Source organism: Herpailurus yagouaroundi, unplaced genomic scaffold, assembly GCF_014898765.1.
Source record: "Herpailurus yagouaroundi ecotype Mexico unplaced genomic scaffold, PumYag 181, whole genome shotgun sequence".
Classification (NCBI taxonomy): domain Eukaryota; kingdom Metazoa; phylum Chordata; class Mammalia; order Carnivora; family Felidae; genus Herpailurus; species Herpailurus yagouaroundi.
In genome coordinates, this window is record NW_024412412.1 from 22,038,009 (window position 1) to 22,057,121 (window position 19,113).

At 38.1% G+C, this 19,113-nt stretch overlaps 1 protein-coding gene across 3 annotated transcripts in view; it reads left to right on the top strand.

The window, feature by feature from the left end:
• Positions 1-7,905: 7,905 nt before the first annotated feature.
• Positions 7,906-19,113, top strand: part of MSR1 (macrophage scavenger receptor 1) — a 90,746-nt gene continuing 79,538 nt past the window's right edge. The window contains exons 1-2 of one of the 3 annotated variants that reach the window (XM_040490091.1): positions 7,906-7,935; positions 8,062-8,227. The gene's annotated coding sequence lies outside the window, so the exon portion shown is untranslated. Of the gene's footprint in view, positions 7,936-8,061; positions 8,228-11,354; positions 11,502-19,113 lie in introns of those variants that run through there. The other 2 variants (XM_040490089.1, XM_040490090.1) reach the window with 2 other exon arrangements.

Sequence of the window (19,113 nt, forward strand, 5' to 3'; positions counted from 1 at the left end):
TATGACTAATTAGTTAATATTTCCTGAGAAATTGCTCTTTTGGGGAAAAATGTAATATTAATAAAGAAGATTCAATGCCGGTTTTACATTTTCAAATTTTAACATTTCAATTTGCTGTTACCAATTCAACAATGCACTTAGATAGGAGGTTCTAGAAGCCAGGCACTACTATATGTGCTTTACAAATATGAATTTATTCAATTCTAATAGTTTGTTTTAATCCTCATTTTACTGCTAAAAAAACAGGTAAAATAATTGGCCTGATGTCACGGTCTGTAAATTCCAGAGGCAGGATTCAACTCTTAGAAGCCCATATTAGCATCCACACTTAATCTTGCATGCTATTTAAATAACAATTCTTTGTATGATAATGAGTAGATTAGCATAAGAAAATAAAAATATTTTGGTCCTGGAAACAGTGAGGATTTCATAATGTGTTTCTTGAATAACTCACACCATATTTCTTTATTGACTAGTTTGTTACTAGCTGCTTTATATAATTTTGTCATGAGAGGTCTCACCTTGCTCCTTTTTTTCCTATGTTGTGTGAATATAGAAAGTTATGTGAATGCAGGGAATATATTTCTAACATAAATATAATGTCACTAAGGAATTTCCTAACAACTCTCCTTAATCTGTGTTAGCTGGTCAATATTTTTAAATGTAAGTACTGTAATGCAATGTTTTTTAATGTACTTTTAAAGACCAGCTGGAATATTTAAAATGCCAGTGTCAGGGGCGCCTGGGTGGCGCAGTCGGTTAAGCGTCCGACTTCAGCCAGGTCACGATCTCGCGGTCTGTGAGTTCGAGCCCCGCATCGGGCTCTGGGCTGATGGCTCAGAGCCTGGATCCTGTTTCTGATTCTGTGTCCCCCTCTCTCTCTGCCCCTCCCCCGTTCATGCTCCGTCTCTCTCTGTCCCAAAAAAATAAATAAACGTTAAAAAAAATTTTTTTTTAAATGCGTGTCCAACGCACACACGCACACATACGTACATACATACATACATACATACATACAAATAAACGGAATCTCTTCCATGTGATGTAAAAACCGCTAGGGAAGATTGTTCCCTTTGGTGAAGATCAATGCCATGTGAAGTCTATGTAAATTTGTTGTAAGCATTATGACAGATGAGAAAGAACTCATTTAAATTTCAAAAAACTTTTGCCTCACAAAGGAATTTTCCGGAGATAATGTGTATTCGTATCTAAATAATAGAAGGCTCAAGATTAAGCACTGCAATTGCCATTTATGTTACAAAGAAAAATGCAATCTTGAGCAATTTACATTAGTTCTATTTCTTCATTTTTCTGAATCATCTGCTTCTTTGAACTATTATTCAAAAGATGATGGTGCTTTTTGTCCTTTGTGGGGTATCCTTCACTTTGGCTGATGATAAAAAATTGCTATTTCCTTTCATCCTTATTATCATATTCATGGTTCTCCTTAGTTGGGTGCTTTTTAGATGACATCTGTGTCCCACAGAGAGCTGCAGGACTCCATCAGATCTGTTCAGGCACCTGAACTAATTAACACAATTCTAACTATTCTTTTTATCATAGATTTGGTAAATTAAAGTGTTTACCTCCATGTTGCTAAGGATTGAGTATTTTTAAATGGATCGTTATTAAAGATCACAAAGCATATCTCATATTCATATTATGTTTCTAATGAGAGGAAATAGAATATGACCAGTTTCCATGTATGAAATCCATTTTTTTCAAACTGCCTATGATTCGGGAAAGATAGCATGCCGTTTATAAAGCTACAATTAGAATAGGGTAAACTATTAACATTTTAACTCTTTTCAGCTGAATTGAAAAAAAGGAGAAGAAAGAAAAAGAAATAAAGAAAGAGAGAGAGAGGAAAAAGAAAGAAAGAAAGAAAGAAAGAAAGAAAGAAAGAAAGAAAGAAAGAAAGAAGAGGAAAGAAGGGAAGAAAGGGAGAGAGAAAGAAAGGAAGAAGAGAGGGAAGAAGGGAGGGTGGAATGAGGAAGGAAGGGAGGAAGGGAAACTTCTGGACAATGGTGATTACCCAGAGAAAAGTAATCAGGATTCTTGAGACTATCAGGTTTCTCTACATCAGCTTCTATTTGGTTACATCAAGTATCATCACCATTGTAGTAGTAAGAACTCTGTTTAATGTAAGCAGCAATGAACTTCACTGGAAGACTATCTGGCCCCTCACAGAATCAATGGGAAGGCTAGAGAATTCAGCTTGAGAAAAGGGCACAAAGCAAAGACTAAGCACACAAATCAAAGCCTCTTTGAGTTAAGGACAATGCTGATAGCACTACCAACACGGGATTCTTGATAACAAATCTTCCTCTAGACCCTCAGTCCTTCCACTGCCATGGATTGTTTCTTACCTATCCTAACATCTGTCGTATTTTCTCAAGACTCCAAACCCAGGCAGGGTTCAGTCTTGCCCCGGCCTACCTCACAGCATACACCCTAGTGATCAAGAGACAGGGAGAGAGAGCCTTGGAGCTTGCCTGGTGGGGAAGCCTACCTGCTGAAAAGACACTCACAGTGGGGAATTTACAAAAATGGAAAGGTTCTTTAATGCCATTTTGTCAGAAGACAGTGGCCCACATAGACTATCATGATCATATTTACAGATAATACAATGTGGCAAAGAGTCATCAGTTCTTCTGATTCAAACTGAATCCTTTACCTTCCTCGTGATTGTTCCTAAAGCAGTACCTTCTCTTAGACTTTGTTTCCTCAGTTTTTAAACTGGGATTATATTATTCTGTCCAGAATATAAAGTCATTGTAAAGAAGGAAATGAGATAAACTGTGTTTCATTTTTTTTTCCATGCAAAAAAAGTATTAGGGCCTATTATGTATGAGACCAAAAATAAATAAATAAATAAATTAAATAAATAAAGGGATAGTAACAATTTATGCCCTAAAGAATGTATAAATGTGACATATTATCAACACTTTAAAATACATTGAGGATATGCATGCCTTTATTTATTCTGTTTGGAAAATAGGACAAAGAGATGAAAAGTCAAGTGACAGATTAATATGAGACTTAGGAGCACAGAACATTACTGCTGAAGTGTCCCCTCTACTAACACACCTGAGACATATTCCTTCTCCCAATCCAACCATCCATTTTTTTGTGAGAGATCGTCTTACAAAACCCCACCTTTAGACAAGAGTGATTGGTCTAGCAACAGGCTCCTCACCAAACTTAGCCAATCAGAGCTCATTCCTGAAGCCTTTAAACTTGGAACCATTCATAAAATATGCTCCTTGGTCAGAAGCAATATTGCGTGGTATACATTAGCGTGGAATAAGGGATCCAGTGTATCTGCTGACTTGGTACTCAGAGAGATGCTGAAAGCAGGAGAGGAAACTCCACATCCTAAACAATTTATCCCAGTGAGATTGGACATTCCTCTCTGGAAGAGATCCAGTGGGATCAAGGTGCCCTCACATGACTGGTTGGGCCATATCATGATGCTTCAGTGTTTGCATCTGCTGTTGACATACCAAAAACCCAGCAGCAGCAGTATCCAGAGCAGCCCCGTTGAGAGAAAGCTCATGTTGTTCAGCCCATGAGTCACTTCCATCTCTGTTGCTTTACTTTGTGTATACAGTGACTGGAGGAAAAAGCTGATTGACTTTCACCAAAGAAAGTCATCTTGTTAACCAGATCATTGGACCACCATGGTGGATGCCCTCTAGTGGACATTTACGTGGGAAATGAATGTTTTCATGCCCTTGCTCATTCTGAAAATTTCATTCACATGTCACTCTCCCGAAATCACTGCTTTGCAGCATTAATATTTGATTGTGCCCTGATCTCACTAGTCTTCCCAAGGGTCTGGAATGGCTTTTGGATTACCATCCTGGTGGAAAGGGAGAAGTCTCTAAGGCTTCTATTTGACCCTTTCTGCCATGAGAGTTTTTACCCCACAGATGAATAAATATGGATTCTGCCAAATGTTTAATGTATCTATTTTCAATACACATTTTATATCTGAGGAAATAACCACAGGGTAGATCTGTAGTCCTATAGTATCTACTATGAGATGAACTTGGGTCACGACAGTCCATAGGCACACAAAGTGGCATGAATTCTGAGCCTCTATTTAACAAGCTCTGGTAAGTCACCTTAGTATATTGCTTCAGGACCCTCTGGAGAGGGCGTCAAGGGAGGTTTATGATATAGTTGTTGTTATTAACTGAATTGTGTTCTCCTAAAATTCATAAATTGAAGCCCTAAGCCCTCATACCTGAGAATGTGACTATAGTTGGAGATAGATCCTCGAAAGAGGTAATTAAGTTAAAAAGCGGCCTTTTTAAGTTAAAAATCCAACATGACTAATGGAAACTTGAACACTTAAAGAGATATCAAGGGCAGTGTAAGCACCAAGGGATGACCATGTGAAAAAGAACCAAAAGGAGAGAGACCTCAGGAGAAATCAAACCTACCAACGCCTTGATCTTAGACTTCAGCCTCTAGAACTGTGAGAAGTAAATTTCTACTGTTTAAGCCACCCAGTGTGGTCTTTTGTTATGGCAATCTTAGCAAACTAACACAGTCCTGTATTCGTTTTCTACTGTTGGAATAACAGACACAAACTTAGTGGCTCAAAAGAATGCACATTTATTTTCTTACAGTTCTATAGGTTAGATGTCCAAAATGGATGTGTGAAAGAAAGGAGAGTTAGTTAGCTCTTCATATTAATGGTCCAGGAATGAAATAAATATTGATAGTCTAGGAATGTTGAGTGGCCTCTTAAGGAGCTACATGACCTACATAAGCAGAAAACTTCTTAGTCTGCTAGGCAGAAACCTAGGGATTTTAATGTCTAAATGGGCTAAATGGCAATGTGGGCTGAAACCACACTGCCAGCAGGGCTGCATTACTTTCTGGACACGTTAGGGGAAAATTTATGACCTTGCCTTTAAAAAAAAAAAAGGTTTATTTTATTTAGAGAGAGAGTGCACTGTGGAAGGGCAGAGAGAGACAGAGGCAAATCTCAAGCAGGCTCCGTGCTGTCAGCGCAGAGCCCAATGCAGGGCTCGATTTCATGACTGTGAGATCACAACCTGAGCTGAAATCAAGAGTCAGAGGCTTAACCAACTAAGCCACCCAGGCACCCATATACCCTGGCCTTTTTTAACTGCTAGGGGGCACCCCCAGTCTTTAGCCCAAGACCTTCTGCCTCCATTATCAAAGCCAGCAACCCTGTGTCTTTCTGGCCATTCTTCCACCATTACAACACTTTCTCTGATTTTCTTCTTCTGCTTCCCTTCTCTACTTTTAAGGATCCTGCTTATCACACTAAACCCACTCAGATAATCCAGATTCGTCTCATTTGAAGGTCAGCTAATTAGCAATCTTAATTCCCATTTACCCTGTAATATAACATTGTTCCGGGAATTAGGATGTGGATATCTTTCCGGGGGAGGCCATTATTCTGCTTGCCCCAAGTCCTATGACCAGGTTTCTGGATTGTTTCTCAAGGGACCCATCGTTTAAAAAGTAGTGGACTTTTGTTAACTATCATAGTTGTTGAGCTGGCTAAGACATTAAAATCCCTAGGTTTATGCCTAGCAGACTAAGAAATTTTCTGCTTGTATAGGTCATGTAGCTCCTTAGGAGGCCATTCAACATTCCTAGACAATCAGTATTTATTTCATTTCTGGACCATTAATATGAAGAGCTAACTAACTCCGTTCTTTCATGAATCTGCCGGGCTACCCACCTGCCCAACCTCATCAAAAGCCAGGGGTCAAAGAAGCCATTTGTTTCCGTATAAGGAGGATAGGCTCTTGGGGGAAATAGAAGGGGAGTGGGTCTGTAGTTGTACATGAGAAAAGCTCAGGCCCACCATCTCTCACCATCAAGTCCATTTTCAAGTCCCATTACATTTGCCTTTTAATATATCTCTGTCTACTCCTCCCCATCACCACTGACACCAACACGTCCAAGCTGTCATCACCTTCCCCTGAACTTTTGCACTAACTTTCTAACTTGTCGACATGTGCTCAAACTTCCCACTTTCAAGTTGTTGTCCACGTGGCAGAGGCAATTTTCAAAATCCAAATGTGTCTTATTCATCCCACCACAAAATGAATGTCTTTCCACTGCTCTTAAGATAAAGAAAACCTCCTCCACCCGCCGGCCTCCTACCTAACTCTCTGGAACCTTGCTTGCCACCTTCCGCTTTTTTTCACCCCACCCACATTGGCCTTGTCTCGTTTTTGATGTTTTTCCTGTTCTTATCTTCCTCGGTCATTTGAATGCACAATCTCCCCTGTGAAGGTCTTTCTTTTCAGCAATTCAGCTTCTCCTCCTTTTTCGGATGGTAGGTGTAGCCAGACTAAGTGGGTCCGCAGTGTTGTTTTTGCCTTGTGACACTATACTACCACGCATGACCCCCTCCCCATTGTTACTGTCTTCTCTGTGCCCCAGAGGAGATGCCAGAAACTACACTGCTTAAAATCACCTTCCCCATATGGCTCCTGGCTAGGGTTTGTGGTGCTCTCAAGAGATGTGAAAGGTGAAAGACAAAGAGATCTTCATTCTTTGGCAGCCATGTTGTAGGGAGATCAAACAGCAAAAGAGCAGAAGCGCTTTGGAAGCACTTCTGGAAATCATCAGCAATAGCGTCTGAAGATATAATGGAAGAAAATGAAGATGTATAGAAAAGCAATTATGTGTGTTCACAAAAGTGAAGGATCTTTGTGGTACAGTGGAAAGAACATCAGAGAATATAGATGCTTGTTTGTGTTCTGTCACTAGCCGGATGCCCCTAGAAATATTTTTGAACAGTCTTTAAGTTCTGCATTTTAAATTGGAAACGTTTCACTCTATAAAAAGGCTATGGAACATGAGAAATTGCTGTACAGTAAGTATCCACCTTGCTATAATTCCCTTGGCTGAGGTACAAATCCTGTTCTCTTGTAGAGTGTGTGGGCTCACATCTCGACAATGCCAGGAGACTTCTGGGTAAGAATTTGTTTAATGAACTTTGCTCAGGCTTAAGTTGACACTTCCACCACTCTTTTTTTTTTTTTTTTCCATTTTGGAGAGAGCGTGCGAGCGCAGGGCATAAGGAGAGACTCTTCAGCAGTCTCCACACTAAGCATGAAGCCCAAAGCGAGGTTTGATCCCGCGATCCTGGAATCGTAACCTGAGCCAAAATCAAGAGTTGGAGGCTCAACTGACTGGACCACTTAGGCACCAAACACTTTTACCACTTTTAAACCTATTTAAATCTCATGGGTTTGCCACTTTAATTCTAAAGCCACGCTTCCCTAAACCCCAGGCAATGTGCATTTGTGTTTTTAAAATATCACTTAAAAATGAGCTCACATTTACTTGTTTTCTTAGCCGATATCTCTGTGTCATTAAGACATGAATCACGAGGAAAGGGTGACTTGTTAATGTTGCATTGGGGAGACAGCTGAGATGGCCAGGAAATTAGTCACTAGTATTTTGTGCACACTCTATCCCGTCCACTTCCCTAGCTACCCAAGGACTGTGTGACTTTTAGGACCTGGCATGCACTTTCTTGACTTTTAGCCTGTCTTTTAATTTTGTGTTGAAAGTTAGAGATGATATATCACGTAACAGGAACCGAGGCTAATAGGCCTGGTAGTGTGAGCTTTTAGGATGACCTGGCTAGGAATTTGGTTGGGCTGAGTATTTGCTGCATCTGAGCTGTCTTTCCCTACAAACTTCCCTTTAAAAAGAACTTTGAAGTTCTTTCAGCCATAATTCACTATTATCATACGGGAGCCACGTCGCTGGGTGGTGAGGTAGGGCGGAGGGAAGTGTTCCGTAATCCAGGACTAAATCCCAGGCCCAAACCATGTTGATAACTTGGTTTCTTAGCTTCCCCCCTCCCCCTTAAAATGGACCGGAAGAAGCTGGAGTTGGGTAATTGCCCTTCAGCCTTCCCAGGTGAGATAAGTTTCTAATAAAGCCTTTATTGTGGAGAATGCTTCTGGGTGTGTTTTAAAATGGTTACTTTTCCCCCCTCCCTCTGCCTGAGGCACCAGGTGATTCTCCTTGGCTCTCCATTCCCAGAACCTGAGGGGCGTTCTTGGAGGCAAAGCCCAGAGAATTGCAGGGGTCCACTAAGACCGCAGCCCCGGGAGCCTCTGACACCAGCCCTCACTAGTCCTCCAACAGTTTGTCAAAATTGCCACTTAAGTGTCCTCACTATTGTTGGATCCAGCGGCCTTTGCTCCAGGTAAGCTGCGAGTTTCTGTATTTACCTCTCTAAAATGTGGGTGGGAGTTTGCCCCAGGACCTCAATCCTCTGAGGGCTCCGTGAAAAGTCATTGATTTTCAGTTCCTTTGGCTTCTTCCTTGGTGTAGGGACCTGCATTCGAAGCTCTTTGGATATTGAGGCTGGACCTAGAAGACTATCATGCCCTCCCTTAAAAACGAACAGTGTGGTAAAGTGCATTCTCAAAGGAAAGTAAATATATTGGTCCCTCCACCTCACTGAGTGTTGATATATTGTTTTATTGTAATTTTATGTTAAAACAGAAACAGAAATTTAGACCTAAATTGCATGGGTGTACGGCTCCTAACCAGCTATGGAAATACGGTGCGTTTGTAAACTAAATTAAAATTCCTGCAATATCCTAAAACTTTGACCAACACTAGGACTTGAAGATGGTGTGGTTAAACCAATGACTTAGTCCATTTTAACTTTAATGAGGACTTCTGTAGAAAATTTCTGTTTATATAAAGTTATTTAAAATGTTACTGATAACATCAAGGGTTTTTTTTTTTTTCTGTTTATAATCATCAAACAAAAGTCTGCTGGAATGAAAGTTTTCAATATCCGTTTGGATGAGGTATGATAGTTCTATAAATGCGTTATATTCACATGGAGAGATGTGTCCATTGCAACATTATTGTATTTAAATCGCTGCTTTGGGTTCTGAATAAGAAAAAAATGATATCTTTGCAAATTGATCACATAAATCTGTGGTATAGCTTGGGCCCATGAGACTTAAGTCGATTTTTCTATTTAATTGTAAGACTTTATTTGAATATTGGCTTAATATTATATAGCCTTCACACTAGATACGTATGTTCATAAGCAACCCCCAGCTGATAGTAAAGCCACTATGTAGATGGTCTGGTCTGGACCCATGTTTGTGGTTTATTTTCCATATAACATTTGTGATAAAGACCCCTGATAATACATACACCGAGAAAATGAAGACAAAAATGTCTATTTTGCCTAGTTTTGAAATCAGACTTAATTTGGTTTAAATACCAGCTCAGGTGACTCATAGTTCTGTGATCTTCACAAGTTTACTTAATATCTCTAAGGCCCAATTTCTTAATTGGGAAAACCACCTGACAAAGTTACTGCGGAATCAGATGGAATGATGAATGTTAAGCCCGACTCCTGGACATTCCTTCTGTTCTTTCAGTCAATCATTAGCTTGACTGAACATTTTCCACCTGATCCTCTGAGGAGACATCATACATAGAGTAAGCCCTAATAGCGAATATGTAATATAGTATAAGATTAATATATGCATATATATAGTTCACCCTTAAATGATGTAGGGGTTAGGGGCACCGACTTTCCAAACCCCCCTCACTTGAAAATCTACATATAAGTTTTGACTCCCCCAACACTTAATCACTAATAGCCTACTGTTGACCAAAGACTTACCAATAACACAAACAGTTGATTAACACATATTTTGTATGTTATATGTATTATATACTGTATTCTGGCAATAAAGTAAGCTAGAACAAAGGAAATATTAAAATCATAAGGAAGAAAGATACATTTATAGTACTATACCTCATTTATTGAAAAAAATCCATGTATGAAGGAACCCATTTTATTCAAAGCCATTTTGTTCAAGGGTCATATGTGTATGTGTACATATATATATATGTACATATATATATATTTGCGTGTATGTATATATACAAACACAGAGTCTGGCTGAAGATTGTGGAAGGAATCAAATAGAGAAGTGGTTAGCATTATGGCAGTAAAAATGCATACATATCAATATTATAGAGACATCCCAGAAATACAGTCCACTCTGACAGAAATAAATCTCATTAGCATAGAATTTTGGAAAGTTGATCTTAGCCTGCTATTCCCAGAGTCTGACTTCTAGTCACATAGTGTTGACAGGGGCACATAAATTTAACAATATACAAAGGAGTTCTTAAACTGCAGATTTTTTTAAAGATGCCAAAAGGACCGTATTCTATAAAACGATGTATTTACAAATGATTATAAAGGAAATAGAGTGAGTTCTGATGTTCACCTCCAGTTCTTCTTCCCTGAGAATTTGGTGATAAATTTAAACTAACGTGGTTAGGGAGTAGCCTAACCACCATCCATGTCTGCGATCCTAACTTCTTGTCTAAAGCTACCTGGCTAAGTGGCTTTGCTGCTTGATTAAATGTCTCTGTTACGGTTACTGTTAGCCTTTAAGAATGAATGGCTGTTATGACACTGTTAATTTCTGTCTCCCAAACACCGTGTACTGTTCCTGCACCTGCATTCTTTCCACCAGGCCTGTTGCCTTCTGAGCTAGAGTTCTTTGGTGTCCACGGGCATCATGGCAAGGCCATTTTGGCGGTCTTTTGTTAGGAAGTATGATCCCTCCCTTTTGGGAGCACCAAGAAGTTTCCATGAAACATAAAGAAGCACTCTCCCCCAGAGGAATTAGATCTAAAAATTAATCCATTAATGGAATGGTGTATGCTTTTATGTGTGTTCTGGGATTTGTGATTAAGTGAGATGCATAGCAGAAATGCTGACTGGGCGGTAGAAGGTGAAGGCAGTTTGTTCCTGGAACCCATGTGTGAGACCTCTTTGCTTCACTGCACTCCTGGGGAAATCAACAACTTGTTAGGTGCTCAAAAGAGATCTATAAATAATGTTAACATCACTATAGATAGAGCTGAAGTGAGCATTATTGGTCGATTACTTTTACTTAGTAGGTGTCCATATTCCTTCCCTCATATGTTTTGTGTTTGAAGCTCGAGGTGAGAGTTACAGGAAAGAGGGTGAACTAAAAATTACTTAAACATGGAGTCTTCCCTCATGTAGAATATGAAAGAGGAGATAATTAGAATTAATAGAAGACAGTGAGATTAAACAAAAATAATAGTGATAATGTTATAAAAGGCATACGTATTTTATAAAAAGGGAAAAATTAATCTGCCACACATCATGTATCTTGTTAACCATAACCCTTGTTTCTTTTTCCTTTTACTTCTCTTTTCTTTTGTAATGTCCTAAATGGGAAGAGGAATGAGTTATCTTACAAATTTAGATTTTGCAAACTTGTGCACTGATGAGAGTACTATTGAAATGCATTGTTAAGAAAAATTTTCAACACACAAATGTGTCATTTCCTTTCTTCATGGACCAGATGCTGAAATACTATGTGATAAAGATTTTAGGTCTCAATTGTAAAGAGAGGGAAGTGGATAAATCAGTGCTGCCGTCTTTAGGACAAACGGTAAAAGAAGTTTATTTTAATGTTTTCCCAAAATTGCTTCTGTTGATTGTATGTGTCTACTGTGTGTGTGTGTGTGTGCATGCATGTGTGAGAGGTGACATGTATAAACATGTGTTTATATATGTATATATATATGTGTGTGTGTATATATATATGTATACACACATACATACACACACATATATAATTGATTTCTTATAGAATTTTTTATCCTAATCACTAATTATCTGGTCTGGTTGTTTCAGTGATTTTAAAAAAAGATTTCTGCTAGGTTTTCTGGGAGCAAAAAATGTTTGTGTACATAAATATATATGAAATATATTAAATACTTTGTAGGCTAAACTAGCAAGAAATTTTTGGCATGTAATTGTCCATATTTTGTTTAAGAGTTGTTGACTTTATTCAAAATGGGATTGAGGATATTTTAATTGGTCTCATTTCCTTTTCATATAATACTTTTGGCTTTAACCTAATATTTATTATTACCTGTTTTTGCTTATATAACAAATATTGGTCGGATATTTACTATAAGCACTTTACTGAACTATATGTAGGGAAGGGATCAGAAAAATATAATCTATCTCCGGGAAGTCCATGATCTAAGGCAAATAGGTATAATATGATTTGAGCACCTTAAGTAGCTGTAAGACTGCTGTGGATAACTACTATGGTGAGGTAGGAGAGGCCAAAATCACTTAGGGGGAAAGGATTTGCAAAGATCTTCATGGAGGTGTGTGAATTTAGGTTCCTCTTGAAGAACGGGTAAGATTTACACAGCATAAAATGGGGCTTAGCATTCTCACTGGCCATGTGAGAATAGTGATAGAAAAGTCACAGAACTGAGATTGTAAATGTTTTATGCAGCATTTAGGAGGTAATACTCTCTAAGACAGTGCCTGTCTTCAAATCCAAACCTCCCTACTTCCTAGTCGTGTAACATTAACTAGTCACTTAAACATTTTAGGTCTTAGTTTCCTAACCTCGTAAAATGGAGAAAATACCGTGTGTCTCATGGAGATACTATGAAGGTAAAAGAAGAAAAGTCCATATTAAAAAGCAAAAATGGTATTTAAAAGTGATTATGTATGGATATTACCTGTGTACCAGGAAATGTATCAAAAATATTTTAAGTGTTCATAATTCTTAAACTGACACTTTAATCCTTTTTACATATATGAAAACATCCAATTAAAATATTTGCCAAAGGTCACATGGCTAGGAAATGGCACAGCCAATATTCAGACCTAGACTTCCAATTCAAGGATGAATTCACTGCCAAGGTTGGGTGTCAGTAGCACCAGGCACGATATGGATATGTCCATCCAGGCCTTAATCCCTTTTATGGATATATTCCCTAAGTGTAGAGCGCTTGGAAACCTATTAACTCTGTTTTCATTCATATATACTTTTGACTGTTCATACAACACCAAACTTTTTAAATAATAAGGCTACAGAGTTATTATTTACCCTGAATCTTAAAGACGAAATTAAGAGTTTGATGCTAAATCTGAATAAGGAACACTCGTAGAAGAAAGAATATACATTAAATATATGTTACATATGAAGACTTTATTCATATCTACATAAAGAAACTCCTACTAGGGATGTACAAGCAATTGATAAGAAAAATAAAAAACCCGAGAAGAAAAATAAATAATAATTACTTGAAAAAATCTCCACACTAATAGGTAAAACAAACAAGCCACTTTGAGGTATCATTTAATGCCTATCAAAATCTAAGTGATTTTAAAATATTATTATTGCATAATGGTAAATTTGCCTAAAAACTGCCATGTTCTTCTATGACTGGAATCTTTGTGAATTTGTATAACCTTTATTCATTCATTCATTGATGCATTCATTTATTCCCATGATCTTTTTAGAGAGTTGTCAGGCAATAGATACCAAAAAGTTTAAATAGTTTTTCTTTGATCTGGTAGTGCAACATATGCTGAATTATCCTAAAGAAACAAAAGGGGCACCTGAGCGGCTCAGTCAGTTAAGTGTCTGACTTCAGCTCAGGTCATGATCTCACGGTCCGTGAGTTCTAGCCCTGCACCGGGCTCTGTGCTGACAGCTCAGAGCCTGGAGCCTGTTTCAGATTCTTCATCTCCCTCTGTCTCTTCTTCTCTGCCACTCACGTTCTGTCTCCCTCTCTCTAAAAACTAAATAAACATTAAAAAAAATTTTTTAATAAAAACAACAAAGCTAAATTATGCAAATATTTGTAATATCATCATCTATATTAGTGAAACATTGCCCTCCAAAGAGAAGGGAAAATTTTTTTTAAGTTACATTATAGGAAAATAGGTATATAAATAAGATACACACATTTGATGAATTATTATTTGGCCCATCTGTTTAATTTGAAGAAAATAATTTGAAGTATAAAAATACTGATAGGATTTTAAGGGAAATGTGTGAGACCACATGGTAATATATACTGTGATATCAACTGTATAACATGGCTACATATGAAGGTATTTTTTCTTATATTAAGGTGATGAGGTGACCATTTTTTTATTGAAGTATAGGTATAGTTAGTTGACATATGATATTGTATTGGTCAGGTATACACTATAATGATTTGGCATTTATGTACATTACAAAGTGATCACCATAAGTCTAGTTACCGTCTGTCACCATACAAAATTATTACAGTGTTAATAATGACTGTATTCCCAATGCTGTGCTTTACATCTCTAGTTACTTAGTTATTTTATTTTTTTAAATGTTTATTTTTGAGAGCGAGAGAGCGAGAGAGTGAACGTGAGCCGGGGAGGGGCGGGGAGAGAGAGAGATACAGAATCCAAAGCAGGCTCCAGGCTCTGAGCTGTCAATACAGAGCCCGATGTGAGATCATGACCTGAACTGAAGTCGATCGCTTAACCGACTGAGCCACCCAGGTGCCCCTTACTTAGTTATTTTCTACGGGAAGTTTGTACCTCTTAATCCCCTTCACCTGTTTTGCCCAAACCCCTATTTGCGTCTCCTCTGGCTACTGCTGGTTTGTTCTCTGTATTTATGAGTTTGTTTCTGTTTTGTTTTGCTTTGTTTGTTTACCCGTTTTGTGAAATTATGGTAGTTGTCTTTGTCTGACTTATTTCACTTAGTGTAATATCCTCTAGGCCTATCTTAGGCTGTCACAAATGGTAATATTTCATTTTTTATGGCTGAGTAATCATATATATATATCTTAAGCATGTCTTCTTTATCCATTTATCTATTGGTGGACACTTAGGTTACTTCAATATGTTGGCTATTATAAATAATACTACAATGGGGGCCCCTGGCCCCTGGGTGGCTCAGTCAGTTAAGCAGCTGACTCTTGGTTTCAGCTCAGGTCATGGTTTCACAGTTTGTGAGTTCAAGCCTCCCATGGGGCTCTGCACTGACAGTGCAGAGCCTGCTTGGGATTCTCTCTCTCTCCCTCTTTCTCTGCCTCTCCCCTGCTTGCTTGCTCGCTCTCTCTCTCTCTCTCTCTCTCTCTCAAAAATAAACAGACTTATAAAATAATACTCTAACAAAGTGGTGCATATATCCTTTCGAGTTATTGTTCTTATTTTCTTCAGATAAATACCTAGAAGTGGAATTGCTGGATTATATGATATTTATATTTTTGATTTTTTGAGGAAACTCTGTACTTTTTCCACATTGTTTGAACCAATTTACGTTCCCACCAACAGTGTTCAAGGGTTCCCTTGTCTCCACATCCTTGCCACCACTTGTCACTTCTTATCTTTTTGATACTCGTCATCCTGACAAGTATGAGGTGATATACTCACTGTGGTTTTGGTTTGCGTTTTCCTAATAATTAGTGATGTTGAGATTGTTCTCATATGTTCGTTGCTCATCTGTATGTCTTCTTTGGAAAAATGTTTATTCAGTTCCTCCACCCATTTTTTAATGCAGCTGGTTTTTGTCTTCGTGGTTTGTTTTTGTTTTTGGTGTTGAGCTGTATGAGTTCTTTACATACATTGAATAGTAAGCCCTTATCAGATGATAGGATTAGCAGTCTTCTTTGACCCAATGTACCTTTCATATTGTTTTAATATTTTTAAAATAAACACAGGAAAAACTGAAGGGTATGTTTCCAAATAGATTAACATTGAAACACTTTCATTATGGTTTTCCTATTGTAGCTTCTGTAAACTTTTCCTGACTTTATAAAAAGCTGATATTGCAGAGATGTGTTTCACTTCTCATGAGAACATGCTTTTAATAGATTATACAAACTCAAAAGATTTCACAACCCTTTTCCAGTGCATTGACATTTGGTAGGAATTGCAACTTTAGTGAGTTTACTTTTTCTCTTAACGTAGGAAATGACATTTAAAGACACATTTGAATTGTTTGAATTGTTCACTGGCTACTGACAAAACTTTACATGAGTATGTTCTCTAACATGTCCAAAAAAAATTACAATGATAATAATCAGAGTAAAGAACTAAAGTAATCTGGCAAGTCTAATAAATGATTTGAAGGTAAAGTGAGAACGTTGGAGGTGAAAATTTTTGTTTCAGTTTCTTATGCACAATTCAGAGAAGAACCTTTTATTTCCCAATGTATAACAGAAGAACTTTTAAAACTTCCACATGAGTGAAGTATGAACTTATTTTGAGGAATAACCCCAAATATGAAAACTAATCATCTTGCAAAAAATTCTTTATTTCATTTATTTATGCAATTTCTTATAATGCATTTATATATGTGCTAAATGGCAGGAACTTAGTTTATTAAATCAAAGAGAGAAAAACTCCTGAATCCTGGATCTGTGGTGAAAGGAGACAGACAATAGACAAGATAAATAAGGAAAACGTATGGCATGTTAGTTGGTGATAAATTTGGGCAGCAGGGTGCCTGGATGGCTCAGTCTGTTGAGTGACTCTTGATTTTGGCTCAGGTCATGATCTCACAGTTTGGTTTGTAGAATAGGGCCCTGTGTTGGGCTCTGCATTGGGCTCTGCGTGGGTGGTGAGGAGCCTGCTTGGGATTCATATTCTCTCTCTCTCCCTCCCTCTCCCTCCTCTGCTCCCCTACTTATGTATGCACACATGTGCTCTTTCCCAAAATAAATAAAGAAAAAAAAAAAAAAAGGAGGGGGTGGGAAGGATGGGAATCCAGCCAAGAAGGAGAAGAGGAAGTGAAAGAGGTAGGTTATAATTTTAAATGTGATGCTCAAGAAAGGTATGAAACAGTGAGGTTTTAGTCAGGACCTGAGCAAGATGGGAAGGGGTTCACAAGTTTGGAGCGGATGAGTAAACATTACCAGTTAGGGAGCTATTAAAACAGTCCAGGTGAGCAGGATCATGAAGCTTGCGCAAGGATGGTTGTAGCAGAGGTGATAAGAAGCGGTCGGTTTCTGCCGAGGATTTGAAAACAAACTGACAAGATGTGATGGTAGATCGGATGGGAGGCTAAGAGAAGGTGGGGGACAAGGAAGAGCTCGAGGTTCGGGTCATACTAGAAATCCAGGTAATGACGTAATTAGGCTGTTGCGTATACACATCTAGACAGTTCTGGGCTAGATATTTCTAGGAGATAAAGAGGGGATAGGTTGAGAGATGAGGAGTGAGCAGGGAAAGTAAAACTCCCCTCAGTGTACGGTCTTAGTGCCTTCATTCTTCAGTTGTCCCTTCTCAACAGAAAAGCTTGGCTGTGGCCAGATTTCTGATGTACACTTAACACCTTTCATTTTTACTCATTACTGCTTTTGGATTTCTCAAGTCTGCTTCTGCCTCTACCATGCAACCAAAACAGCTCAAATTCCACGTGGCAGGTTATGGATGTCCTTTTACGTCTTGAAATTCTTTTTTTTATTTTCCATGACTCTGACTTGCTTTTTTTTTCTTTTTTTTTTTTTTTTTTACCATGATGTCAAAGGTTCTTGGCAAAAATACTTGCTTTTCTTCCTTTACTTGCCCACTCAACCTGTTGGTTGTCAACTTTATGTCCCTCAAATTTTTTTTTTCCTGAAAGATATTTTCTCCCCTGATTTTTTTTTTTTTGTCCCATTCTTTAAGTACTACATTCTTGTGCTTGTTCATCAATTCTTTTAATTTCCTCCTCTTTTCTAATGCCTCTTGGATTCTCCACTTAATTGCCCACCCCATTGCTACTATCCAAGATGCAAGGCTGGGGTAGATAAAAAAAATGAGCTGAAATCCAAGAATTGAGGTAGAGAGGAAGGAATGGCTCCAGGGAAGTCAGAAGTTGTTTTACAGTCAGATATGGGTCCTGTGGGTAACAGTAATCTGGAATAAAGCCCTCACTTTTGGTTTGGGTGATCATGCTTTGCTAGCACCTCCGTATTACCAATATATATACCCATATGTCCAACTGCATCATGTATGTCCCAGTACACAACGAATAGAAGATAATAAATAATTATAATAGGTAATATGAATGGATGATATGCCAACATAAAGAATTCTAGAAAGAAGAAAACTTAGGTTAATGTGGAAAATATACCATTGTGACCAGTTGTATTATTTTTAAAAATACGATTCTGAGACTTGAGATCTGAGCTGAATATACTGGCTTGGTCAGTATGCAGATAATAGTCTAAGCCACAGAAGTGGATGAGATTCTTGGAAAGAGTATGGAGTCTAAGAACAAAAGAAAGTAACAATAGAAAATACCAGCAGTCCTATGACCGCACCATCTATGATTAGCCTAAGCAGCTTTTTAACATTTTTTTTTCTGGAAAAGACTATGCCAGTGTTTCATACAGTTCAAGATTAACCACCATCTCTCATACACTGTCCTGGAAAACAAACAGAATTTTCCGTGATGCACAGGAGTAGCCAGAGGGGAGTATTTTTCACTCACCATTCTACTCCACAGATTTGAGTGTTCATCTCCCTTCCAGCCCCCCCGTACCTCTCAGGGGTTTTATGTAGCCCACATATGGTCACTTAGGCTAGTCCACTTGTAGATACATCTTAGAGGATTTTCTTTTTCAAGGTTTTAAAAAATTGACTCAAAGAAACTATACTTTGAAATACAATAACTTGTACAATGTCATCTGCATAAGTCCATAAAAGGTAGATGAAAGGTTAGAGGCCTAAAGAAAAACAAAATTGAGCCTCAGCTCTATTTCAGTATTAAAGGGAGATAAATAAGATTTAATGGGTGGTGTATATTTTATGACTTGTAATGTAAACCAGATCACAACTGCCAATGCAAAGAATAATTTTTTACTTAATTTGTATAGGTACTTCCTCAATAATATATTTTGGGTAAGTTGTCAAAGCCAGATAAATTTATGCATCAGCAAAATTAAAGAAGAAATTGATGAATAGAATTACCCCAGCCACATGCTTCTCTAGGCTCATCTGCTCAGCCCTCTGTCCAGAACTGCTGCTTCTGTGATGCTGATCCACTCAAGTCTCAATGCCATCCATGCCCTTGTGCCCTTTAATAGATTTGCCATCCCTGGGATATTCTTCTAATTCCTGCTCACTTATAAAAACTTGGATAAAGGCATCATCTTTTCTGTGTTCTCACCTTGACCACCCACTTGCTGACGAATTAATGACTCCTTTTTGGACTGCATCTGTGCTGTGTGTGTGTGTGTGTGTGTGTGTGTGTGTGTATCACTGTCAGAATA